The 26,923-nt window shown below is 37.5% G+C and overlaps 1 protein-coding gene across 3 annotated transcripts in view; it reads left to right on the forward strand.

Moving 5' to 3' along the window:
- LOC131696358 (acetylcholine receptor subunit alpha-like) overlaps positions 1-26,923 on the forward strand; it is a 701,515-nt gene that overhangs the window by 135,025 nt on the left and 539,567 nt on the right. The window contains exon 2 of one of the 3 annotated variants that reach the window (XM_058984909.1): positions 17,368-17,447. The exons of the other annotated variants lie outside the window; for them this stretch is intronic. The gene's annotated coding sequence lies outside the window, so the exon portion shown is untranslated. The remainder of the gene's footprint in view (positions 1-17,367; positions 17,448-26,923) is intronic. 3 annotated transcript variants of the gene reach the window in all.

Genomic DNA, 26,923 nt, shown 5'->3' on the forward strand with positions numbered 1-26,923 from the left:
TGTATTTATGTTAATAAAGATCGCTATTTCACTCAATATGAAAGAACAGCTTTTTAAAAGTATAGCTCAAACCTTGATTAACAACTTTGTCGAAGACTGTAACTAGCTACGAGTTTTCAAAAAATAGTTTTAACAATTTTAAAACTTAAGGTTCAATCCAAATGCAGAAATTCATTATTTCTTCCAACACTGTCAATACACTACCAACACCGATACTTTAAACTTAAATAAATGAGGATATAGTCACCGCAGAGACTTGGTATCTTTGAATGAAATGTTCAGAATGAATTGCCGAATAACATAGACGTAGTCAGAAAATGAAAAGAAGAGGAGGGAGGGGGATATTGTACTCGCCAGTCCCCTTTTGAGATAGTTTAGTATAACATAACCCGGTCAAAAAAAATGCGGACGAACATGGTCAGGCGATTTAAATAGTTTGACGTTTGACTCAACTCGCCTGTGCTAAATGCCCCTAGAAACAAATGCAATTTGGGAATGCAATTTAAAGGCAATTTCAACACTTAGACAAATTTTCTGGCAGCTGAAATGGACTTGGTTGTTTTTGCGCTCTTCAAACATGGCGGTTCATGTTTGGCTTAAGCGAGGGGCGACTCACTCTAGTATTTTCGATTCAGACTAACGTATTGAGAAACGTATTTGTGTATTTTTCACGAAATGACATGTATTTTGTGTATTGATGAGTATTGATTATTTCTTTCATAATTCTTACGTATTAGCGCATTAAAAAAGTATTTGTGTATTGTTCACGAAATGCAATGTATTATGCGTATTGGTGAATCATTTCATAATTCTTATGGATTAGTGTACTAAAACGTACAATTGTATGCACGCATTGTATTTTGTTGAATAATCAATTGAAACCGAATGTTACTGAATTTTGACGTTTAAATGTTATTGTAGAATGCAAGTAGAATAATTTCATAAACGCAAAAAATAAAATTAGTACAAATGGAATTACTAGTGATTTTTCAAGATTAACGAACAATTCAGCATTATGCCAAATTTTATTATTTAGAGAATTAGTGACTTCTTCAGTTTGCTTCTACTGGTGAGAAGCAGGAAGCGGGGAGATTTACCAGATATGCTGCTATTGTTGAACCAAGGCTGATGAACATGTAATTGAAGTTACCTTTATCTTTAGTTTGGTGAAAACTAATTAGGCTTACTGAATTCTAATTAGGCTTAATCAATGGTAATTTTTGAACAACGCGGTATTATATTTAATGACTGCAGTATTATCTAAATTTATTTCAAAAATTGAGATGCTTCTCAGTAAAATTGAGATGCTCCTCAGTACAATCAGCCGAAATTCCTACTGGTTGTACTAGACTCGGTTGTGTCACTAGAGCCTGAATTCTGGCAGAATCCAGCCGGAATTCAGAGTGGACTTAGAATTATGACTGAACTCATTCCTGCAGGTTGACCGGAAACGACTCGTAATTCGGATTCTTGTGTTTTGTATTACTTTATTATTGTGATTATAGAGGTTTTAACCATTCGCCTCTCTTCTGGTTAGAGTAATCTCTTGTGGAAAAATCTCTAACTCTATGTGCGGGGTTGGGAATCGAACCCAGGTGAGCTGCGTACAATCTTGTGTTTTGCATTCTCAATCCATCGAGCGTTGGTTTCGATTCCATTCCCCCAACGAGTGTTGATTTATAATGCAATCTATATATCTAAACAAAATGATCCATCGCAATGTAAACTTCGAACTTGCAAGATTTTAGAGCTTCACTATTTAGGGTAAACATTAAACCATTGTTTATGTCGATAAAACGAGCGAAATCTTGATCAAAAATTTCCTACTGATGCAGGTAGGAAGTTTCGGATTTACGTCCCCTGGGAGTATTTTCAAATGTACGGGATGTTTATTTTCTTTAAAGATTATGGGATTGTTCCTCTGAATCAAACTAACAAGAATTCTGATTGATTGCTGCCTACTTGTCATTCTAATGATTCACCGATTGGGAGTCCCAATTCCAAGAAAAGTAAACAATCTAGCTTGAAAAAACATACGCTATGTCATAATAAGAAATATACTGAATTAGTTTCATTTGGCATGAAATTAATGTAATATTTGTATGGCTTGTATCAACAGTGTATTACTTGACGAATTGGATTGTTATCGACGCATTGAAAAATATTTACGGTACTAACGTATTTTTGTGTCTTAGCGTATTTTCGATGCATTATCGACGTATTGAAAAATTCTTCCAGTAGTAACGTATTTTTAGTACATTAGTGTATTTTCGGCGTATTTGTATTTGTATTTGTATTTGTATTTGTATTTGTATTTGTATTTGTATTTGTATTTGTATTTGTATTTGTATTTGTATTTGTATTTGTATTTGTATTTGTATTTGTATTTGTATTTGTATTTGTATTTGTATTTGTATTTGTATTTGTATTTGTATAAAAAAAGTCCAACTGACAATTTGTCTTAATGAACTATACTAAACTAAGGTAAACTAAACATAATTAAAATAGTGACAATACACGACGACGAAACTGCGAAGAGTTCATGACGAAGTCAAAAATTTCAGCAAACTCGTTGAAGCGACGACTCATTGCTAAAATTGGACTATTGGTAGCGTAGTTAGTGCTGCGCATTTCAGAATGCAGCAGAGCTCGAGGGGGAAGAGAACGGGTAGGCGCCTAGAGGTTGATTTGCGCTAGTAGCTCCGGATCATCATATTCAGCCAGCAGAATCTTTGTATTAAGGTGTATTGAAGCATTTCTCGCGTATTTTTTCAATTGGGTATTTTCAATTCACTTTGAATGGGGAGTGAACTGCCCCTCGGGCTTAAGCTTAAAATTGTTTTTTAACAATTCGCGTGTTCTCGCTTGTATTTTGTTTATCTAGTGCACTTCATTTAGCCAACGAATGTGGGAAATTGTAGAATCGTGTGTAAGTATAGTGGAACAAGATCTCTGATCTAAAGTCATGAAAGTCAGATTGTAGTAAGTTTTGGTATGCAATACCAATTTCACTATTCATTCTTCCTATAGTTTGGTGGTAATTACCTAGTATACTGATAAGTTTATGTGAGTTGATAATGAATCCGAAAATAAGTATTATTTGTAATTTTCATATTAGGCAATTAAGGGCGATTAAATGGCACGTTGCCTGGGCGATTTGAGGGCGGGTAGAGCGGCAAAAAATGACGGCGGCAAATCGCCCAAATGTTGCAATTGAAATAGCCCCCTAATTGCCAGCAATTTGCTGGCAAATTAAAGGGCAATTAGCGCATCCGAGTTGGCAAATAGCCCCCCGTTAGCCAGCAACTTGCCCTTTTTGACTGGGAAGGAGTACATCTTCAACGCAGGTTTATATCGCCGAATTAAAAATTCCTCTTAGGTGTTGGAGTGCTACTATTTAAGGGCCCTACTGTTATCTCATTTAAAATGGTACAACGGTTTATAAGTTTTAATATTTGATAACCCCATTTCTTAGCCGTTCCGTCAGAATTCATATCCATTCCTTGAAGTCTCGGAATTGTTTCTCTTGATTATTTTATATTATTTTCGTTTGAGAATCTAGGAACGAAATCAGGATAGTTACTTCAAGCAGACGTTTTTGATGAAATTCGAGTTAGGTTCACGCAAAACAGTGGTGACGTTAGAAAAATTGAAATACACTTCACGTTAGAACCAAAGACGATTTCCAGAACTGAATTGAATTTAGCCTCAAGCAAAAGCAATACATAAGGTGTAAAACCTAAATGTTACTTCCCACAGCAACGATTGTAGTATGATTCATATTTGGGTCTATCAAAATATTAAGAAAGTTCAGTCGTTCACATTTACAAGGACGTAATGATTCATTGTCTTACACAAAATAATCTAATAAAGGGGACTGGGGATTACACAAGCCCCTCCTCTTCTTTCCATTTTCTAACTACGTCTATGATATTCAGAAAATCATTCTGAACATTTAATTCAAAGGTACCAAGTCTCTCTATTGGCGTAAATGTAAAATAATTGATATCCCCATTTAAAATCCCATACAAACTTTAAACGCAATGCGCAAACCCGGGAAGCAACCAATCGCTACCAAATTTTGCACAGGCATTTGGGACCATAAAAAAAACTCAAAAAGAGCTGTGTTCGCTAATTTAAATCATTTTGAAGTTTTCCCATACAACCGAGGGCCACTCTACTGTGCAACTTTAGCTAGTCCAGATCGATAACGAAGTAGCAGCCAGGGGTGGTCGCACAAGCTCAAGCTCAAGGAAAATGTACATGTTTCGACATGTACACTTTCACGAGGCAACGCAGTGATCGTTAATTTTCTACAAACTTGCATTTGAAGATTTTTTACGAGTTTTCTTAGAGGTATTATTTTAATTATTTTAATTTTAATTTTAATGTGACACGTCCTAATACGTTATCCTGACTAAGCCGTGAATCTTTTAAGTGTTTACAATATAATAAAAAATAAGTTCACGCTCTGTCGGTCGAATCTTCACGGAAAAATAAAACAACCCGCAGAATAAGTTCTTTTAACTTAAATTTAGGTAGTTTTGAGTCTTGCATTGCTTTCGCACTTATTAGTGTTGTCAAAAAGAGAGAGATTCGACTCAGTCGAGGCCTTCCATGGAATAAGGTACTTTTGTGTTGTTTGAGGTATACTCAAAATTAGGTAGATTCAACTTAAATTTAGGCATATTAAAGTCAAGGTTGAGTATAAAAAACCTGTCAATGAGTTGTGGTTTTTGCCATGGTTAAAGGGAAACTACCTTCAACACGGTTTACCTAATTTTACCTTATTCCACGATACCCCGAGATCGAGTCAAAAGAGCTCAACTTTTGGTAGTTTTTCGTATCCGTGTTGTTTACACAGTTGAATGTGCGTTTGGATCCTTTTTCTTTTACTTTGTAGGTGTCAAACCATTTGCCCTCTCTGGCGTTATTGTATACAATCTTGTCATTATCGGTAATGCTTCCATACTGTTCACGGTCGGATATTTATATTGTTTTTTTTGTTTTTGTTCGTCGAAGGCATTATTAGTGATGCTGGTTGTTGGTTTGGAGGCACAACCGTTGTTACTACTTTGTTGGTGCTGGCAGTTGGGTTTGTGATACACAAATTCGATTCATCGTGTTTAGCATAATGCGTTGAAAGTCTGTTGGTTAGTGTTTATTGTAGTAGATATGATTTTCTGTAATGTGCCATTTGGTTACAGAACTTGCACGTACGGATCGGACCGGGATATGTGCACCGCGTTGTGTGCTTATAGTAAATGTTTTCTGTCCTATGGCTGAGAAATTTAATAGGAAGGGATAGGTTTAATCTGTCGCATTTTCATCAAAAATGAATGCCAGCGAAGACAGTTTTCAATTATCCGTAAATATTGCTTTTCTTTCATTTTAATTTTTCATTTCGCTATCTAGCAGGGGGCTAGATATTGTACTGTTTGTCCAATAAATAAGCCTCAAAGTCGAGATAGAATTGAGTGTATATTTTACTTACAACGGAGTGATTTGCAGCTTTTTCTCTATACAAGATGAGAAGGCAAATAACCTTTTCCTGTGGTTGATGAGGAGTGGACGAAGTCTAAGATTCCACCAGAGTTGTTTACCAATCTTCGAATAATGGGTTCTTTCTGTCGGTTTAATCTCGTAAATAATGACGCCAAATGTTCCGTAACATCGAGAAATTACAATATCGGAAGAATAGTCTGAGATAAGCTGCTTCCAATTTGTACTTTCAAAATATATGTTAAGGGGCACTTATTCTTCATGTGATTATCGAATCATCGCCGATGATTTTTACACGCCGCCGATAATTATTACACGCAGCCGATTTCGAAAAATAATGGTCAGTGGATGGTCTGTTTTGTGCCGGGCAGGCGATCATATTTATACGTGCGCCGATTTTATGTTTGGCCTAAATGTGTACTGAGTTTATGGAACGATCACCTTATTGAATATAATACTTTTGTGTGATACTTTCATTTCCCAATCTGCGGCCCATATTGTTGGCCTTGTGGAAATAGAAGTGTTTTCGAGCCGAACGGCGTTTCCTCAAGCATTTCAACTGTCGTCATGTCTTCGAGCTTGTCATCTGTGAATACATAGTGTCCTGCTAAAAAGAGTTTGGACAAGCGAAGAGGTCGACAAGAGGATTGTATTAAGAGGGTTTTAGCAGTATATACTTATAATATCGTACACTTGTTGGAATTGTTCCTCGTATTTGATAGGAAATCCACTGTCAGGTCCAAACTTTCATCGTGACCACACGTCAAAGCAACAAGTAGTATATATTGCCTTTGTTCCGCCAGTTTCTTTTTTCGTCATTCTTACTGACGACCGTTAAACAAATCAAGACAATGGAATCCGTAAGATCCCGTGAAAATACGTTCAAAGTTGACTTTAGCAATCTTTATACTTTCGAGGAAATCCACTTTCGAGGAAATCCACACATTCGTCCATGAGAAGATTGGACTCAATATCGACCAAGTTAAGCGTCTCCAGATGAATCATGCACAAAATTGCGCGCACGTTAAGTGCATCGACCTCAAAACGGCCCAAAATGCTGTGGATCAACATAGCGAACGTCATGAACTAGATTTCAACAAGATCAAATTACATATCGTAATCAACCTCAAACATGCAAACATTGCACAAATCTATCACATCCGGGTTTGACCTGCGTCGAAAACAAAAGACTGCGTGGACAAAAGGAAGACCTTAACAAAAGATTGTTGGCAGCGAGGAACAATCTGATCAGCTTTGCACAGGTTCTCAAAGCCCCTAAGAACTTTCTTCTACCCGAATTTACATCAACGAATCTGATGCAAATAAGGAAACAATACAGCATCATCTAACTCAACAGCCATGGAAACGTCTTCGTCAAAGCTCTTCACAACAGCTTCGGAACTCATCAGTGGGGAAAATGTGAGTGACGTACGAGTGGAACAAAACAGAATCGACGAAATCCCCAACGGAGTGTACAGTGAAATAAATATATCGGAAGCAGAACCATCATGTACTACAGACCAACCCGGCAAAAAAGCTGGGCATAAACGTCCATCTGATGACCAAATCTTCACCGTCAATGAATCCGTTTTCTCAGGTATGTCGAAGGTTCCTCTTGATGCAAGTCCTATCCCGGATATGGTAGTCTCTGAATGCGAAACTATTGATTCAACTGAAAACGTCTCGTTTCAACCGGCGAGACGATCAACTCCTATAAAAAACCGAAAACTTTAACCTCTCCCTAAAACTATTCCGTTGAAACAATGTGCTACCCACCCATTCAAAGCCTATAATATAGCTAGTATAAACACAAACTGTTTGTCAAATGACAATAAGATGCAAGCTCTGATATCATTTATACGTCTTTGTGACCTAGATATAATTCTCTTGCAAGAAATCGAAAATACTCATTTAATTATACCAGTTTTCAATGTTCTTACTAACGTTGATTGCTCGAAGAGAGGTACTACGATTGCGTTAAAAGCTCATATTCCATATCCCAATGTTCAGCGTAGCTTAGATAGTAGAATCATAACCGTGAGAGTAGGCGATTCTGTCACTATTTGCAATATATACGCACCATCAGGTACACAATTCTCCGCAGCACGTGAGCACCTCTTTCGAGACTCACTACGCAGTGGCGTAGCCAGGGGGGGGGGGGGGGGGGGTTTAGGGGTTAAACCCCCCCCCAAACCAAAATTAATTGGATTGAAGAAAAAAATTGATGCTGACGAATTTAATTTAATATTCCACAAAATATTTTTGGAAAAATATTCTCTGATCACTACATTGAGAACTGTGTTTAAAGCGTCATGAGAACTTTTGGAAAATTGTGGGAAGGGTAACTTATCTCTTAGCCAAAATCCCATAGTTGTCAAATTACTTCAATGTAAAATAAAATAACTGTCTGAATTATTATGAGCTCATTTTTGGAAAGATGCTTCAAAATATGGATTAGAGACAATTTTTCGAATGGGAATCTAAATTTGAATAGGTTGATTGCATATAAAACATAAGCTTGTTTACCGAAAACTTACATACATTTCAACATTTGCTGAAAATGTATTTTTTTAGATTGTGTAGATTTTAGACAACAATTCAATATGGTTAACAACAAGAATAACATTTCAGAAACTAGTTGAAAGCTGATGTAATTTTGTCTCTAGCAGGTCAGGATCGGTTTTATGAGCATTGGATTTTTGTTGTATTATCAACTATATGAATAGCCTCTTAGCAGGATTTGTGTGCTACGTACTAGTACTGCAAGTTGTGAGGTTGACTAATGAAGAAAAGTAAAATTAATGCTCGATAATTTTTTAACGGTCATGATCACATTCATTCGAAACTGCCAAATTTCGATGTTAAGTAACATTGAAGAATTTCAAAACGTAAAACTGTTCATCTGCTGATAGAATAATTTTGACGGTTAATCCTCCTAGAAGTAATTATAGACAAGAATTACTCTTCAACCAAATTTGGGTCGAGACTTAATGTCTCCAGCAAAGTTTTCGAAAGTGCTATTTCAAACAACTTTGTCAAAGACATAAATATCCCACATATTCAAAGTATCGAAATATAGTAGTAGAAAACCTTTACAACAAGCTATTCTGAAATTACTGTATTTGATAAATCTCTTCTGCGGTAATTGAATAATAAATTCACATTGCGTTCAAGGTGCCTTTGAAGCTTACAAAAAATAAGGGAACTGGATTTAAAACAAATAATTCCCAGATATTAAAAGGACTCAAAAACACAAAGAGTGATTCCATTTTCAGGAGCTAGCATCAATTCGGCACTAGCTTAGTCCGCCCACCAAGTTAGTGTCGGATTCTGATGAGATGAAGTCGAAACGCAAGTTTCAGTTCCATCCATCCATCATTTAGTTATAGGTTTTGTGTTCTCAACTCGCAATGATTGTTTCAAACCATTTTATCCGTGGCGCAGAAAAAAATAGTTTTCACCTAAATTTTTCTTCACTAAGAAGAAATATAGCAGGCCCAGTCCATTTAAATCCCTATATGTTGAATTCATGTAGCCTTCATATTTTCAACAAAATTGTTTGAAATGACATTATCAAAAACTTTACTGAAGGCACCATGTCTCTTAATATTTTTGAAAAATTAATTCACCATAATTACCTCTATGAGAGTTAATCACTAAAATTTCTATATCAAAGCAGGCGCTGTTTTATGTTGATAACTTCCCGAAGTTGTCAAACCTTCAAAGTCAAGGATTATTATATTAGGTGATCTTGAACGTTGAAAATTTTTTAGATCATTTATCCCACTTTAAAAGATCGCAATTTTTGACTTCATTGACATATTATACAAGAAAATAATCTATAGAGGTTTGAAAACTGTTCCATGTTGATCCTTCTTGTTTGTAGACTGGAATGACATCTGTTAGACTACTTATGTTTTTGAGTTTTCAATAATTTATCAAACTCATATTAAATTTTAGCATTTTTTCAAAAAATTTGCGATTTTCATCAAAACCCCTCCAAACCAAATTTCTGGCTACGCCACTGTCACTACGGCTTTTAGTTACGTTCGATCTAACTCTGCTTCTCGACTAGACAGAATTTACGTCTCTCAGTCTCTTATACCACACCTTCGCACCTCAGAATACCTTGTCACGTCATTCTCCCATCACAAGGCGTTCAAAACAAGATGTTGTCTTCCGGACCTTGGAAAGCCTCATGGTCGAGGCTTCTGGTCTATACGTTCTCACATCCTTACAGATGTGAATATTCGTGAATTTGAGCAAAAATGGAACAGGTGGTTAAGAGAAAAACGAAACTTCAGCAGTTGGATGTTATGGTGGATAGAATATGCTAAACCTAAAATTAGAAGTTTTTTTAAATGGAAAACGAATGAAAAGTTCAGGGAATTTCATGCTAATAACGAATATTTATATAGAAAACTGAAAGCTGCATATGATAATTTGAATGGAAATCCTGAGATGAAACAAGAAATCAATAAAGTGAAAGGAAAAATGCTGCTTTTACAAAACCGATTCTCTAAAACGTACGAACGGTTGAACGATAAATTAGTCGATGGGGAAAAAAATTCAACATACCAACTAGGTGATCGTGTGACACGTAAAACAACAGCACTATCCACTCCATTCAAACTCAAGACCGATTTTTGACAAATCCAGCTGAAATCGAACATCATATATTCGATTTCTTCAAAAGTCTATACGCAGATGAAAACGTCGAAGCAAACACGAGTTTTCCAATAATCTGTAATATTCCAGCAGACTCTGAATCGAATAACCAATCAATGAACGAGATTACTACCGAGGAAATTTACATGGCAACCAGATCAAGCGCGTCAAGGAAGTCCCCAGGCTGCGATGGGCTACCGAAAGAATTTTTCTTGAAGGCTTTCAATATTATACATCCTCAGCTAAATCTAATTCTTAATGAAGCTCTAAATGAAAACATTCCAAAAGCTTTCGTTGGGGGTGTAGTAGTCTTGAGTAAGAAAAAATCTGATGACAACACAATTAGAGGGTATAGACCAATATCTTTGCTTAACTTCGATTATAAGCTTCTTGCACGTATTTTGAAGCAACGTTTGGAACGGATCATGGAAGACAACAACATTTTGAACTCCAGTCAAAAATGCTTAAATTCTACAAGAAATATATTTGAGGCTACAAACGCAATCAAAGATAAAGCGGTAGAAATTAACTTCAGGAGAAAATCCGGTAGACTAATATCATTTGACTTAGATCACGCCTTTGACCGTGTAAATCAAAATTTTCTGATATCTGTATTGCGAAACATGCAATTTCACCCTGGATTGATATCACTTCTTGAAAAAATAATGTCCGCATCATTCTCAAAATTGCTAATCAACGGAAATCTAAGTGCTGAGTTTTCGATAAAACGTTCAGTTCGTCAAGGTGATCCGCTCAGCATGCATCTTTTCGTTTTATACATACACCCTCTGTTCGAAAAACTTCGATCCATATGCTCAGATCCTTTTGAGTTAGTGGTGGCATATGCGGACGACATCTCTATTATAGTCACGAACGCTGAGAAATTAGAAGCAATCAAACGAATTTTTGATGATTTCGGTCGGTGTTCAGGAGCTGTACTATATCTAAACAAATCCACATGTGTAGTTTTGGGATAGCAACGAGAAGCTTTCAACTCTAGATGGCTTAAAAATAAGGATTCTGTAAAAAAATTGGGCGTAACGTTTTTCAATTCTCTCAAGCAGACAATAGATTTCAATTGGGATGATCTTTTGCGGAAAACATTAAGATTAATGTGGATGTTTAGGTCGAGAATACTCAGCATCTTCCAGAAGGTGGTAGTGCTTAATACTTATATAACCTCAAGGTTGCGGTTCATGTCGTCGATTATTAGTATTCCGCACGTTCAAATAGCCAGGATCACTTCACAGCTTGGGCGGTTTATTTGGGGCAGATATCCTACTAGAGTTGGAATAGAACAGCTTGCACTTCCATTTGACAAAGGGGGGTTGAACATACATCTTCCTTCCCAAAAGTGTAGAGCTCTTCTAGTAACTAGGTATATACACTGCAGAGATTATACTCCTTTTGCGTTGTCTCTCTCAGATCAAATGTTGAATCTTCCGAACGTAAATGGCATCCCCTCGATCTATTCATGCCTTAAGATAATTGCTAAAGAACTTCCTTACATACCTGTACAATACCTACAAAACTGCTCTTCTGCTGTTTTACATTCCCTCTACAAAAGTAGAATAAAACACCAAAGATCATAACTGAAAATCCAGGCATTCGATGGACAGAAGTTTGGAAAAATCTGCAAAACAAAATCCTGTCCTCAGCAGAAAAATCTACATACTAATTACTAATCAACCAGAAACTTCCAAACGCAGCACTATTGCACAGACAAAATCGCGTAAATAGTGACAAATGTCAACTCTGTCCCACTATAGTAGAAGATCTAGAGCATAAATTTAGTGTATGTAGAAAAGTGAAATACCTTTGGAATCATGTTCGGATAAAATTGGAGATTATTCTGAATCATAGAATAACTTACAAATATATAGCTACTCCAGAACTTATAAACATAAGACCAGGGATTAAAAGCAGGGCTCTAAAAATATTTATAAACTATGTAAATTTTATATTAGATGCTAGTAACACTCTGTCAAGTTTTTTTTTAACCTGTAATTGCTTTTAGATAATAAGATGTTCTTGTACTAATCAGATCGAAATAAACATGTTTATAAAAAAAGATTTCGAAAAATAATGGTTAGTGGATGGTCTGTTTTGTGCCGGACAGGCGATCATATTTAAACGTGCGCCGATTTTATGTTTGACCTAAATGTGTACTGAGTTTATGAAACGATCACCTTATTGAATATAACACTTTTGTGTGATACTTTCATTTCCCATACTATGTTGCGTTTCGGCTTCGCCTCATCAGAAACCGACACTAACACATTGTCGGAATAGATTAGCGCCGGCTTGACGCAAATCCCTTAAAACTAAAACACACTGTGTGTTTCAATCAAACGACTGATCAAACGTGATGTCCCGTTCGAGCAGAAGTTCTGTTTATGCCGATGAGACACAAGTGAAGCCGAAACTTGTCTTGGCTTAGCAGGCCTATGCGAAAGCACTATGCTATATTTCACCCTAAGGAGGAAAATTTGGTAAAAACCAAAATTTCTCACTAGGGTGAAAATTTGTTGGTAAAAACCAGTCTTTGTACAGGAGGGCACAAATCCTTATTTCATACTATGATGAGGCGAAGCCGAAACGCAACATAGTATGAAATAAGGATTTGTGCCCTCCTGTACAAAGACTGGTTTTTACCAACAAATTTTCACCCTAGTGAGAAATTTTGGTTTTTACCAAATTTTCCTCCTTAGGGTGAAATATAGCATAGTGCTTTCGCATAGGCCTGCTAAGCCAAGACAAGTTTCGGCTTCACTTGTGTCTCATCGGCATAAACAGAACTTCTGCTCGAACGGGACATCACGTTTGATCAGTCGTTTGATTGAAACACATAGTGTGTTTTAGTTTTAAGGGATTTGCGTCAAGCCGGCGCTAATCTATTCCGACAATGTGTTAGTGTCGGTTTCTGATGAGGCGAAGCCGAAACGCAACATAGTATGAAATAAGGATTTGTGCCCTCCTGTACAAAGACTGGTTTTTACCAACAAATTTTCACCCTAGTGAGAAATTTTGGTTTTTACCAAATTTTCCTCCTTAGGGTGAAATATAGCATAGTTTCATTTCCCAATCTGCGGCCGATATTGTTGGCCTTGTGGAAATAGAAGTGTTTTCGAGCCGAACGGCGTTTCCTCAAGCATTTCAACTGTCGTCATGTCTTCGAGCTTGTCATCTATGAATACATAGTGTCCTGCTAAAAAGAGTTTGGACAAGCGAAGAGGTCGACAAGAGGATTGTATTAAAAGGGGTTTTAGCAGTATATACTTATAATATCGTACACTTGTTGGAATTGTTCCTCGTATTTGATAGGAAATCCGATTTTAGTGAAATTGGCTAAGACAGTGATTCTCAACCTGGGGTCCGCGGACCCCTACGGAACCGCGAAGTCGTTGTTGGGGGTTCGCGAAGAAAAATATATTTTCTGAGTGCATATTGAAATTTCATGTCTTACTTTCTAGAAAACTGAAAATAACATTTTGATAGCGAAACGAAGTTTATGAGTGGAGGTCCGCAGAAACCCAGTGTGATTTCTCAGGGGTCCGTGGTATGAACAAGGTTGAGAACCACAGGGCTAAGACAAGTAAATTTGAGCCAGGCCTTGGAAGTCGACTCACGACACGTCATGCCTTTAATTTTGATTCTTGCTGAACAAGCAAAACAGAAACGACAGCCAACATGGCAAGTTTTGAGCAAAAAGTCGTTTCTACTTCCCACCCTAATCAAAAAAAATCCCATGCCGCATTGCGTCGCCACGCCGCTGCCGATTTCAGCGAACGGAGTTACGCCGATACGCCGCCGCCGCCGGTCAAAAATGCACCAACGCCGCCGATAACGATAACGATAACGGCCCACACCTCCAGCTGTAAGACGTAAAAGGTAATCCAGGAAGAAGAGCCTATGAAAAGTTTTAATGTCTTGTGTTTGGTGTAGTATCGTTGGAAGCTTCGACAAGGCATAGGCTGAAGTATGTTGTGTCTGCCATAAAAAAATTCGTCGAGACACCGGGTAATTCGTGGTTTATCGCCGATACGAATTCAAATATGAATTCAGCATCACAAATTTACGCTAAAGTAGCAAAAAGTAGACTAACGTGTGATTTTCATCCAGACGATGCAACATTTTTTATTTTGTAGGTATAATCGGACGCTTCGACAAAGTTTCAGTGTGATTGTACTATTTTTCTTATATGAGAAAAGCAAATCATAATTTATTCTCTCAGAAAGGGAAAAAGAAACAGCCGAGATGCAGCACGAGTTCCCGCTTAAACATAATAATATGGTTTTCTCCCATTTGCTAGGAAACCTTTATAAGGAATTTCTGCTAAATCCACCCTCGAAAGACGTAATTTAAAATAAGTCAATTTAATTCTCACAATGGCAACTGGCTCTGGTGTATAATCTTGACTGTGCTGTAAATAAGGCAAGTTTTTCCAACGACGCCAACGGTACCTATATATTTTCAGCGGTAGTGCAGCAAACAGTGTTTTGAAAATTTTTGGACAAAGAGGGTGGAAAAAAACAAGAAAATAAATCGTCTGAAGCATAACGACTTTGCCTCCGGTTTGCTTGGTGCTTTGCTAGTAGATTGTAGTATATAGTTATACGAATCTTGTTTGTTCCTATAATCCGGAATATTTACAATACAAACGAAGAAAAACGAAGCTCGATATTTACATCAAAAAACCTAATATTGCATGTCTGTAATGTTGCCACAAATCGTATAGTATTACAGCCAATTGAATTGGTTTGAAATTATTCCGCCACCGCGGGCCGGAAATTTTGCTTCCGAAATCCTTGGCGTGTATCGTCATAAGAACACTTTGTCGACATAACGGACCTTTTTGTTGTCAACCTTTCACTGATCTTCGTATGAAGAGCCAACACACAGATACAATCTGTCTGGAAAATCGCATTTCTATATACGGCAAGCTGTAGCACGAGGAGCAAATAAATCAGTAAATCTCTTTGATCAAAATTCCAAATTTATTGCTTTACCAACTTTTACTATGCGGTACACGGAGATTGGTTTTACATATAAACTATTGAATGAGTTGCTGTGTCGAAGGATAAAGGATTCTGGGATACATATTGGGTTGCGGTTATGGTTATTATTTCGGGAACATCAATCGCTGAACAACTTTGCCAAGCCGGCCGATGAGGCGGACAAGCAAAAATTTTGATTAATTGTCTTCGATACAGTATTTGAAGATATACATTATAGGGTGATGTGCCTATTATGGCAGTAGAGCCTATTGTGACCCTATTTCGTACCCCTTGGTTTCGAACCAAGCATATGAGATAATGACAATATCGATTTGGCTAAAACAGGTGTGCAAAAAAAGCTCAAGTTATATTCTTTATTTGTTGTGCACATACGTATTTAGAACTATCCACTAAATCCAACTTTTAATTAAAACAAAATCACCTTATTGAAATATCTGCTGATCCGCCTCACTCGCGTAGTGAACCGAAACAGGACGCAACGGCGCTTAGCAAAATAAACACTTTCGAGCCAGCATTTACCGCCTCATATCTCGTTATTCCGGCACAAATATATTAAATATTGCACTGATACATACCTTTATTTTAGCTGGAGAACCTTTTTACGATTATTTCGCTTTAAAAGCACTCGTCAAACACTAGAATAGGCCTAGTGTTATAATAGGATAAAACTAAATACGAGGGTTCCTATTATTGGCATGTTTTGCTGATACACTACCACAATCAAAACCAACTTTTTGCATCCATCATACAGAAAAGAATCACCAGTGCGGCCAAACCAAAACATGAACTTGAAAACATAATGTTATGCAATTTCAGGTATAAGTAATCAATTATTTCAAGTTATTCAACTAATTGTTGATCGCAGATATTTTATTTTCATCTGCACATACAATTTGGATCGGGAGGAAGTAATGTGTGAGGTGAACTTTATATTCCAGTTGTTAACTTTCGCATGGTTATTTCCTGCATGCGCAGTTCTGGGCGCTCTTCTACTAACAGCTGATGAGTTTCTTTCGTGTGCGTAATGTTTACGTTTGTTTTGATCGGCTGAAAAAAGCAGAATAATTCGTTTTACAAATCACGCGTTGGCGTCCATGATCTGGATACCTAGTTAGAACGACGCAAATGAAATATGAGGCATTGCGTTTCAACTAGATTGTTTTTCGATGAGGTGGAAATCGGCACACCCATGAGGCGATAATTGGAACGTTCAGGTGGGAATAGATGCACAGAATAGAACATTTATTTTCATTTATGCTGAAAATTGAGACAATTCTGCCAAATAAGCATTATACAGATGTTTAAGAAACAGTACACTGATACTTTATTCTGAAAAAGGTTATAGGTAATATGGCTTCTTTTTAAGTTATTCAAAAAATAGTGCGACCCTCTCCATAATGGTGCCAAAATAGGCTCATCACCCTACATACAATAGTAGACTGTTTTGGAAGTGTGACAATAGGTAAAATTATCGCAAAAAATGCGTTTTAGTCAGCAGAGCAAAAGCAGTTAACTTCTCAACTTACACGAATGACAGAACAGCAACGTATACAGAAGTGGGCCACGTTTTCATTTCTGGTCATGAAATGGTTAAATATCGAAATTTTCGCGGTATTTGTTTAATCGCAGGGGACCAAATAAACAGCTCCCGCGAGGGCGCTTACGGCGTGACCAACATTGAAGTTCTCGTGGGTAGCAATAAAGTGAGACTTGCGTTGACAGAGCATACGAATGAAAATGAAATTTTATCAATATAGTAATGAAGGCGGAATTTTTCCACGTAATTTGAGGTACTTTTGAAATTTTGCGTGAAGAACATAAGAAAACCCGTTATTTACACAATTCTGCGGCAAACATATTTTTATAAGATAGACAAGATAAGATTTATAAATAGTGATTTTGAAATACGAGATTTACAATTGTATTGTGCAATAAAGTTTGAGGGTTAATATTTTAAACAAAAATGGTTTTAATGAAATATTTGTACCAGAAACTACCCAACATATTCACTATTTAAAAATATTATTCCACAAAAATCGGTGATTTTGCAAAAAAAACGCGAATCAATTGACACGGCTTTACTCAGTTCTGGAACGCAAGAACTTATTGCAAAATAATTATTTTAAGTATCTAGCTATTACATTCTATAATTTCAGCACCTGTTTTTTTCTCTTTACAGGTACGTCACCTCAAAATGTTGGCATTATGTATTATATTCAGAAGATCCAATACAGAAGGCAGTGCGTGGAAAGACGAGGGGTAAGACAAACTGGTTGTGTCAGCGGACATTACATTTTTAGGGTACTAGTTTTTAATATGAACGTTGGTAGTTCAAGCCTCTATACAAATACCAATAAAAAGTAATACACGAAAAACCTAATCATTACAATTTCAACAAAAAGAGTAGTTGCTTTTTTGATTTCGTCTAGTTGATATTTGGTCGAACTTTTTTTGTTAAAAACAATAATCTAACAGCGTTGTTAAGATGCTGACATCCTCAGTCTGGATCAGCATCAGCACATAACTTGAAAATCTTACCTGGGTTAAAACTTGAAAAGCTTGTCTCAGCTTGTATCGTTTGTTTCATCATCGACACAAACGCATATGCCCTTACACTACCGTTTCAGACACAAACAATTGAAATTCAACTGATCTCATTATTAATTTAAGCTATGCAAAATTCCCAAAGGAGAAACTGTTAGGAAGGGGGCCAATTTTTTGCGCATAAGGACACAAGATCTAACATTAAGTATGGTTTTTAGTGCTTCAGATTCTCGTCAGTAAATAACACCAACTTAATGCTAGTTAGACAAGTCCAAAGCAGCACTAAATTGGCGATAGTTAGATACTAAACCCAACCAGTCACACGTCTTGTGTGAGCGCCAAAAACAACTGGCTTATACCGAGTGATTGCCGACGAGGAATGTTAATCGAAACTGTATTTTGGTCTTGTCGGCAAACAGTACCTCTGTGTTTCCTATCGAGACATCACTCGGTATTGTAGTACTACGATATGAATGTAAATAATATCGAGCGGCCCCTCGAATAACTGGTCCGCTCAGCATGGGTAAACGCTTCTGTAATTTCTCCCTAAATGTGAATGAGAGTGAGTGGTTGGTTGGAGTTCCTTCGAATGAACTGTCAGATGAGTGGTTGAGCACCCACCGGATCCAGCCGTGGTTGGAGCCGAGTTACTTTTGGCGGGTGGTCGCGACGCAGGCGTCGCCCCGCTTTTGAGATAACCCTTTCTGCGACTTTTAACCGCAGAATAAGCTATAGTAGAGGGGAAACTATTTGTCTCTGGGTTTTGAAAGCCATTCGGCAGCACCCGGGATTTGCTGATGGAGGATCGAGGTCTGGGGATATTCAAAAGAAATTGAAGCCGTATACAAATAGGCTTCGGGGAAACTTGCGTAATTTCGTGAACGATTGCGTAGTTCCGGTAGCGAAGATATGACTCATGCTTTAAACTGAGGACTCCAAAGATCTGATTTTTCACTTTGTTCTGGATCGTGAAAGAGGCAGGAGTGGTTTAGTTTTTTTTTCTCGCGCCTCGGTGTGGTTTTATAGGTAAAAGTTAAAAATCATGAGATTCCGTTTATCAGTTTTGCCAGTAATTAGTTTTCCCTTCCCAGTTCTAACTCGTACAAGTTAAGTGACTTCCCGCATATCGAAGCAGTGGTTTAGAGTCGGTATTCCCGAATTAAGGTAAGGTGCAAATGGTGGCCAGTGCAGGGCGTGCCCTAATTCCAACTTGTCGTTGGATGCGTGTTTTTCGTGCAGGTTTGAAGCTGCAGCTTCCCGTCACACCGATCATCATCCGTCATCAACCGCTTCTGACCCCGCCATCTAGCTACAAAGTTCCCGGTGAACTATCCGGAAGAGCGACGACCGTCAAATTCGCGCTAGCTAGGGAGCAGCGTCGTTGCCAGCATACGTCCAGTTGCTGGGCACCGACTATCGATCAACCCACGTGGGAAACATGTAATGCAGTGACCTCCATCAGGTCAGACTCTGCCAGCAAACGACCGGGCAAATCATTTGTGGCAACCGGGTCAGCATCTCAAGCGGACTGGATCTTCGAGCAACCCACGTAAAACCATGGTAGTGTGAGTACTCATTTCCTTTTTTTGACATGCGCATGATCAATTTTGTTTAAACCCGCAAATGCCGGTTCAGTGAGCTAAGTGACAACGTTTTCGTGACAAGCTCAAAAAGCCCGAAACCCGATTATCAGTTTTTTTGTTCGGCGGTTTTATTTTTCCCACCCCGTGAAAATCCTTGGTCAGCTGTATTACACGCAAACACACCGACTGTATATGCACGCACCGTAAGTTGAGCCACTCATTTTCGGATGAACACCACGTTAGGTAGATAGTTTTTTGATATGTTTTGGGAAGAGAGAGAGAGCAAGTTGGAAGGCCTGGGTTCGAGACCCGAAATGTGAAATAATTTTTTTTGTAAGCGAATTATGAGTTGAAGTGAATTAAACAGTTTTTTGCAGTAAACTATTTTTTGATATTTTCTGGTGTAGGAAGTTTCACGATTTTCGGTCGTTTCCGTTTTTTAGCGAGCAGAGTTGACTCCTTTTTCCTTCGACTCCACCTTTCCTAAATCGACCACGATTGGGGACCTTGTGTTTAAGTAAATCTTTGCCCGTGATGATAAAAAGCGTTAGAGCTAATCAATTATACCGGTCTGAGGCCTTCTTTGTATACTGTTTTTGATTTCTAGCCAATGTTTTTCAGACTGGTAATCAAGGTACCTGAGTCCAGTTGGACCATTCTGGAGCCAGAACTCAGAAACAAATGGTACCCGCCCGTAGGAGGGGTCTCAATAGCTGGGCAAACCGAACAAGGCGAATGGTCTCCTTCGGGAGTGGCGCTAAAGCCATCCGCTAAATATTGATTTAGGCTCCGGCTCCAACTGTCTCGGGTTACAGTATAAGCCAGTTATTTTTGGCGTTCACGCAAGACGTGTGACTTGTTGGGTTTAGCGTCTAACGAGCGTCAATTTGGTGTTGGTTTGGAGTTGTTTAAATAGCATTCAGTTGATGTTAGTTACTGAGGAGAATCAGAAACACTAAAAACCCATACTTCAATTTAAATTCGTTCAACATTATCTACAACATATATCAAAATGATAACTAATTTGGATTGGCGTTTTATTTTATTGACCCATGCATGGAATTTAATTGTTGAAATACTCCGGAGGTCAGTTATAGCATACGTTAATAGAATATTGAGTTATGTTACTCATAATGTTATTATTTTTGAACTATAATCTCAATGGAGACGAACTGGTAAATAATATTGACAGATTGTTTGTAATTGGTCAATGAATTTAATTTTGGATGAAAAATCTAATTTTATGCATATAAGTTTTTGATTCCATTCTATCAATTCAGGAAGCATCACAAAAAAAATTGTTCCACATCTAGTTTGGCATATCAAGAGAAGAATAGTAATTATCATATTGCATATTACGAAATAACAAAAAAAATTAAATTTTTCAATATTATCAACTAAGTCCGCAATAGAAAGATTTGACAATTTTCCATAATACTTTCAACCTGAAATATTTATAATAAACTAGTTAAACCCTGCAATGAGAACAGTTGAATTTATGTTGTTTGTGTACTGAACAGCTGATTGTCCAGTCTAAAACAAGTTTATCAAGCTGGAAAAACTACCTACCTGCATAATTGTTATGACCAGCGTGTATGAACATAGTTGTTGTCTCTACTTCGATGCATTTCAGTAATCTTGGCTAGATTGCTGTCTTTTGGTATGATGTCCGTCTTGAATCATAATCAATAATAATTTTCAATAACAATCATTTGAGAATCTCGCAACAAAAAAATTACATATTTTAGTGTGGTCAAGTAGGTCAGTTTTTATTGGCGAACTCATGCGATAGCACTTTTGCACTGATTTTGATGAACAAGCACTCGTTGGAAGGGCGACAATGATTTAATGCATGGCTAAACATTTTTCAAGCTACCTCTAATAAGGCGAAGGCACTTTTTTCGATGTTTTTTAAAATCTGAGCGTATGATAAGTCACTATTATAGAGATTAAATAAAACAATGTACACGTGTAGAAAATCAGCGTTTCAACTTTTATTTGAATAGTATGAATACTGTAGGTTATTTAAAATTTTATAACACAAATAATGAATGCAATCCATTGACATAATTCAGTTAAGAAAATGAAGCAGTAGTAAATGATATGAAAAATACGTTTGGTTTTGTACTTGCGAATGACTACTTCTGTGTCCTCGTCGTCGCCAGAGTGTGGAATGGAAGTTGTGCATTCCGGCTCACGTGGTTGATTAATTGTGGGACGACCACGTTTGCGCTTCAAAGCATTCTTTTCGATTCCTTTTCGTTCTCTTTGTTGATCACGTTTTTCGATTACCTACTTAAACAACAGCCTCAATTATTATATTGATATCTCACGCGAAATATCTGCCGCGCTTTCATTCATCATGAGCACTTTTCTTTCACACGAACATGTAACATTTCGAATCAGGTGCCATTTTGAACAGATGCTATTGCTTTCTTTGTGTGCACTTCACTTCGTTTTGGAATTTTTTGCTCTAAATCACGCATAATTTTCGTGTCAAAATAATTCAAATTTACATTATAGTAGTGAACAATAGTGCCGCCAAACGACTGATCTATCGTGCCCCCAAGCGTGCATCTATTTTGTCATGAATGCATTGTTTCTATAAATATAACAAAAGCTGATTATCAGGAAATCATTCGAACACGGCTCGAAAAAATTACTTTTTCAGCCATAAAGCACGGCATAGAAGCTCCGAACTCAACCGAACATTGAAGCTTTGTAAAGTTTATAATATTTTTTCACTTCTTTATTAACGAATTATAAATAAGAGGCATTTTTTTCCTTTTATCTTGTAACGACATTCAATTATCAAGGGACTGGCAGGTGTAAAGTTTGTTTTAATATTAAGAACCATATTACTTAAGGAATTGCAAGGAGGTGAAGAAAGTGTGGAATAATCTCATTGTTTAACGTTGCACTGTTTTTTGAAATAATTACGAGTTCCGAGCTATAAAGAGCTATTCAAGCCTCCTTTGAAAGATTATCCGCTCCAAAATCATCGACTATTTCAGTTTCTCAGTGTCCTTTCGCACAATGCGAGGAATTTTCCATATCTCGTCTGCTTCACATTTGACTGAAGCGTCAAATGTGTTACTACAAGCAATTGAACTTTTGCAATTGAACTTTTTACACGGGCCCGTTTTGGTTTATTTTTCATGTTTGGTCCGCTGCATTTATGATAGAGTCCAGTTATGTTAAAAAATTCGTTGAGCTGGATTATTCTTGGACTGGATTTTTTCCTTTTGATGTTTCATCATCGTGGAACCGATCAGATAAGCTGTCATAAAGTAGGTATACCGATTCCGCTTCCCATACATTGACATGCTAGTAATCGAAGAAGCAATTCTTATACTGCACGATAAAATATGCTGGCACGAAATTTATTCCGACGTTCCAAACGATTTTATATCGATTATATCGATGGGATAAAAACCAGAAAGTTGTATATATTCAGCTAGCGAGGAATAAATTTTTGTGATGTTTCCATCTAACGGTTCGGTTTTTCCTTCTTTTGAGATATGTAAATTCCATTGAAAATACGTCCAGCTCCATCTGGCATGATTATTTTATACGAGCGTGAATTAAAATTGTCTCGTATTTCATGCTCTGTGCAGATGGTCTTGTTCCAATATGCTATGAAATGTACCCAGTTGCTTCGATCACCACTTCAATAATGTCTCGATGAAAACTTTTCCTTTTATGCCACATGTTATCCAGTTTGAAGTCAGTGGTTCGGTTTCTGTTCAGCCAATTCATGGTCAACTAGAACTAGTAACTTACGGTCTAGATAAACCAATATAGGCAGCATCGGATATATAAGACACTCTAATACGCCCTGCTGGATAACTGCTGTACTGATTACACTGATAAGCAACAAAATATTTTCTTTGCACAAGTTTCTAAACGTGTTTTAAGGGGACATGCATAAATGCACTAGCATTTTGGTGTGTAGCGGGTGTTAACCCAATTTGTGATCAAGTACGGGAGGGAGAGGGTAGTAGTTGTGCGAATTAGTTTAAATTTTTCGACGGGTATCAAAATCCGATGATTAAAGAAAACATTTTAATGTTTCCTCATTCCCATGAAAAATAAATTCGGTGTTTTTATGTTTATTGTTTTGATTTGTGGAATTGCCATCTTTCTAAAATCATTAACGATGTTGCTGTTTTAAATTTATTGGAAATCTTTCGGTGAGGTACCGATAGCTTTGTGTCGATTGAATACTTACTTCACGGCTTGATGCTAACAGAACAGAAGTGGAAGAGAATGATCGCATGGTCGTTCTAGGAGAGAATTGGGAAGTCTCTTTTGCCGTTGTCGGCGGTAAAACACGATGATGAGTTATGTTCTATCAATGACCATGCGGTAGACTTGGGTGCAACACCCAACTCCTACTTAGCAGAAAGCAAAGGATTCTTCACATTTTCCTTTCGATCATGTCCACATGAGCCTTCCTAGTCCTAGTTTTCCGTTCTAAGTTTATAACTGATTCGCTCCAGAATACCTATCCGTCTTTCAATTTCATTGCATTCGTTTCTCTTAGTCTTGAATTTGCCGAAAATAACCAACAAAATCGAAACAGTAGAACCTTGCGACAATTAAAACATAGTAACTTTTATTAGGTATGTAATCTCATGAACAAAGAGACTGGACTGTACTAGATATATACAAGAAAGATTTATCTTCTTTACTAGTAGTAAGTAGGTGAATTCAATATTATCTTCTAGTTGAATTGGGGAAAATTTAGATAATCGCATGCTAATTAGAATCGTCGCAGTAAAACTGCAACTGCAGGATTGTGAATTGAAAGATGCTCCATGACATATAAAATTCAAACCAAATCTATCGACACGATGTTTGTCATGGAATGGACTTATTTTGTACACAACTAGCTATCTGGGCCGTCAATAATTAACTAGCTATGCTGGGCCATCAATAATTTTGTAAGGATTTTTATATAAAAAACCGATTTAATCCACCTAGCAGTGAGATAGACATTTCTTATACATTTCACTATTGGATTAGTTTGCAGAACTCACGAGAAGTATGCACCCAACTAGAGGTGGGATGAAAACAGTTTCTAGTCTTGCACGAATAAAATCTCGAATAAAATGAATAAATTATAGAAATCAACAAAACGAACGAAATAAAAAAGTAAAGTAAAAAATGAAATAAGGCCATTACAAATATTTTTTAAAAATTATGTCACCCCCCCTTTAAAATCACTGAAAAAAATCAGGGGGCAAATAATTTTTTTAAAATAACCAAAATTCAAAAAATTGTCGCGTTTTATAGAACAACAATAGCTTCCAGATTTTGCTTTACGTAACTGAAAACTATTATGGTAGTTTTAGAAATTACCATCCCATGATAATTTTTATTTTGACCATTCTCGGGTAAATGTGAAGTTTAAATGAGATCATCGATCCAGTCCAACATCAAATGAAACGTTTGCTGGTCGCGGAAGGAAGGACCCATCTGTGTATTATCAAACAAACATCTCATGGAAAGGCTAATACAGACCGACTTCTAAATCGATTCCATTTTAAACGCAACAGTCGATAGAGACATAATCGATCGTTGCATTCGAAAATAATTTCGATAAGGAAACAATCTTAATTCAAATCAGACTCCTAGAGATTTATATGTGATTCAATATTCAATATACATGAGCTTTACCGAAAGGTTTTTGACATTTAAAGATTTCATATGGGATCGTAGTATTCATACCGTATTTCCGCAGCCATATGTGCGATTCTTATGAACTTGATCAGATCAAAATCTGCTACTAAACCTTCCATTTAAGGCTAAGCTTGTGAAAATTGAATAAGCCGTTTTCCAAGAAGCCGAAGAGACATTAATTCTGAAATATTCCAAGAACCAGAAACATGCGAAATTTTAGAGATAGACGCTGGAATCAAAAGAACTTTGTCTGGCTATCAGCGATCAAGAATGCTCTAGCAAAGCTAAATATAGATCATACAAATAATGGTATCATCGGCACTTACCGCAGGAAGAACCGGGAATCCATTATCGATGTCAATTTTTGTAGCCTTGGAGTAACCGGAAAGATGGACTGAAAAGTGTGCGAGGATATATCCACAGCGACCACCAAGCGATTTGGTACAGCATTGATAACAGGACTATGAACTACACATGAATATGAATATGTAGGAGATATATAAACGAGTGAAGATGGAAAACAGCGATTTTTCACAGGAACGTGTCCGTCGAAGAACTTGAATTTGAGGGTATCCTCTTCAACCTAAATGCGAACGAGTTCACGGCACTACTAACAAAGGCGTGTAATGCGACCATACCAAGGGATGGGAAACTGAGAAACGGTCGCCGGGTGCAATACGACGATTATCGATCTACGTATAAGTTGCCTCCGAGCTTGGAGAAGAAGTCGGAGATCACTTCGGTTTCTCATCTCGCTCAGTTAAGAAGCTAGAAATCGCTCCGCTGCAATAGCAGGGCAAGTAATCAAATTTACCCGCGCGACGCTTGGCAAAAATTGATTCCTTCTGCCTAGTGTGTGATACGTGAACAAACAATGAGTGACAATGCCAAGCAAAAGTATATCACGATGCGGGCAAACTGTGTTGCTGTTGACTACACGAAATATCCGGTAATACCATCAATTCATGAAGGAGAGCAAATGTTGAAGGTGAACTTGAAGTTCAACGTAGCTTGCGGTACTTTATGCGGTGCAATTTCACCATTTACGTCACGCGGTACTGAATATGTTAAAAATATTAGTCAAGCAGAATCAATCGCTTCCCAGAACAACATGAAACACGTCATCGAATGTAATGACATTTTATACAGTATCCCAACGTATATAAATGTTGACATGACCTGGCACCACGTACTAGTTCCTTCGCTATCAAACAAATCCTGTCAAAATACGGAGAGGTGAATAGTGTTAAGGAAGATAGTTGGAGGAACTTCTTCCCAAGACTCCGCAACGGAGTTCGTGTGGTGAGAATGCGTCCGACAAAACCTATTCCCTCTTACTTGACTTTCACATGCAAATCACCTCATGGTGTTGAATATTCTCAACGAACACTAGTCACGCACCCAGGACAGATTCCTACCTGTCAATATTGTGATCATCCGCTACACCACGGGAAACATTGCGCAGAGACTTCTAAAGAAATTTCACCTGATATGACCAAAGCCGGTATACAATCATCGTATGTTAAACCACAACCAGTTGGTAAACCAACGACTGCAGACCGGACATTCACAAACACCAGCTCAACAACGATCGGCCCCAGTACCACGAAACCAACTGCCATTACCAACATCGAAGTAACAACGATTACAGCAAATGTTTCCAAACCAACAACCAACACCACCAATAAGGAATCTAATACCGATGAAGAAGAATTTACAATAGCGACCCGTAAGCACAAACAACAAATAAGAACATCCGAAGATGAGCAAGATGAATGCAGTACCGATGATGACATGGACGTAAACGAAAACGCGAAAGAAGACGGACCAAATGACCCCCAAGGTGCGCTCCACGGCTCAGTTGTGCTAACGCATTGAGCCGTGTCAAATATATTTAAAATTAAAACAGAAGTCAGAAAGCTC

Source organism: Topomyia yanbarensis, chromosome 1 (genome assembly GCF_030247195.1).
Source record: "Topomyia yanbarensis strain Yona2022 chromosome 1, ASM3024719v1, whole genome shotgun sequence".
Taxonomy (NCBI): domain Eukaryota; kingdom Metazoa; phylum Arthropoda; class Insecta; order Diptera; family Culicidae; genus Topomyia; species Topomyia yanbarensis.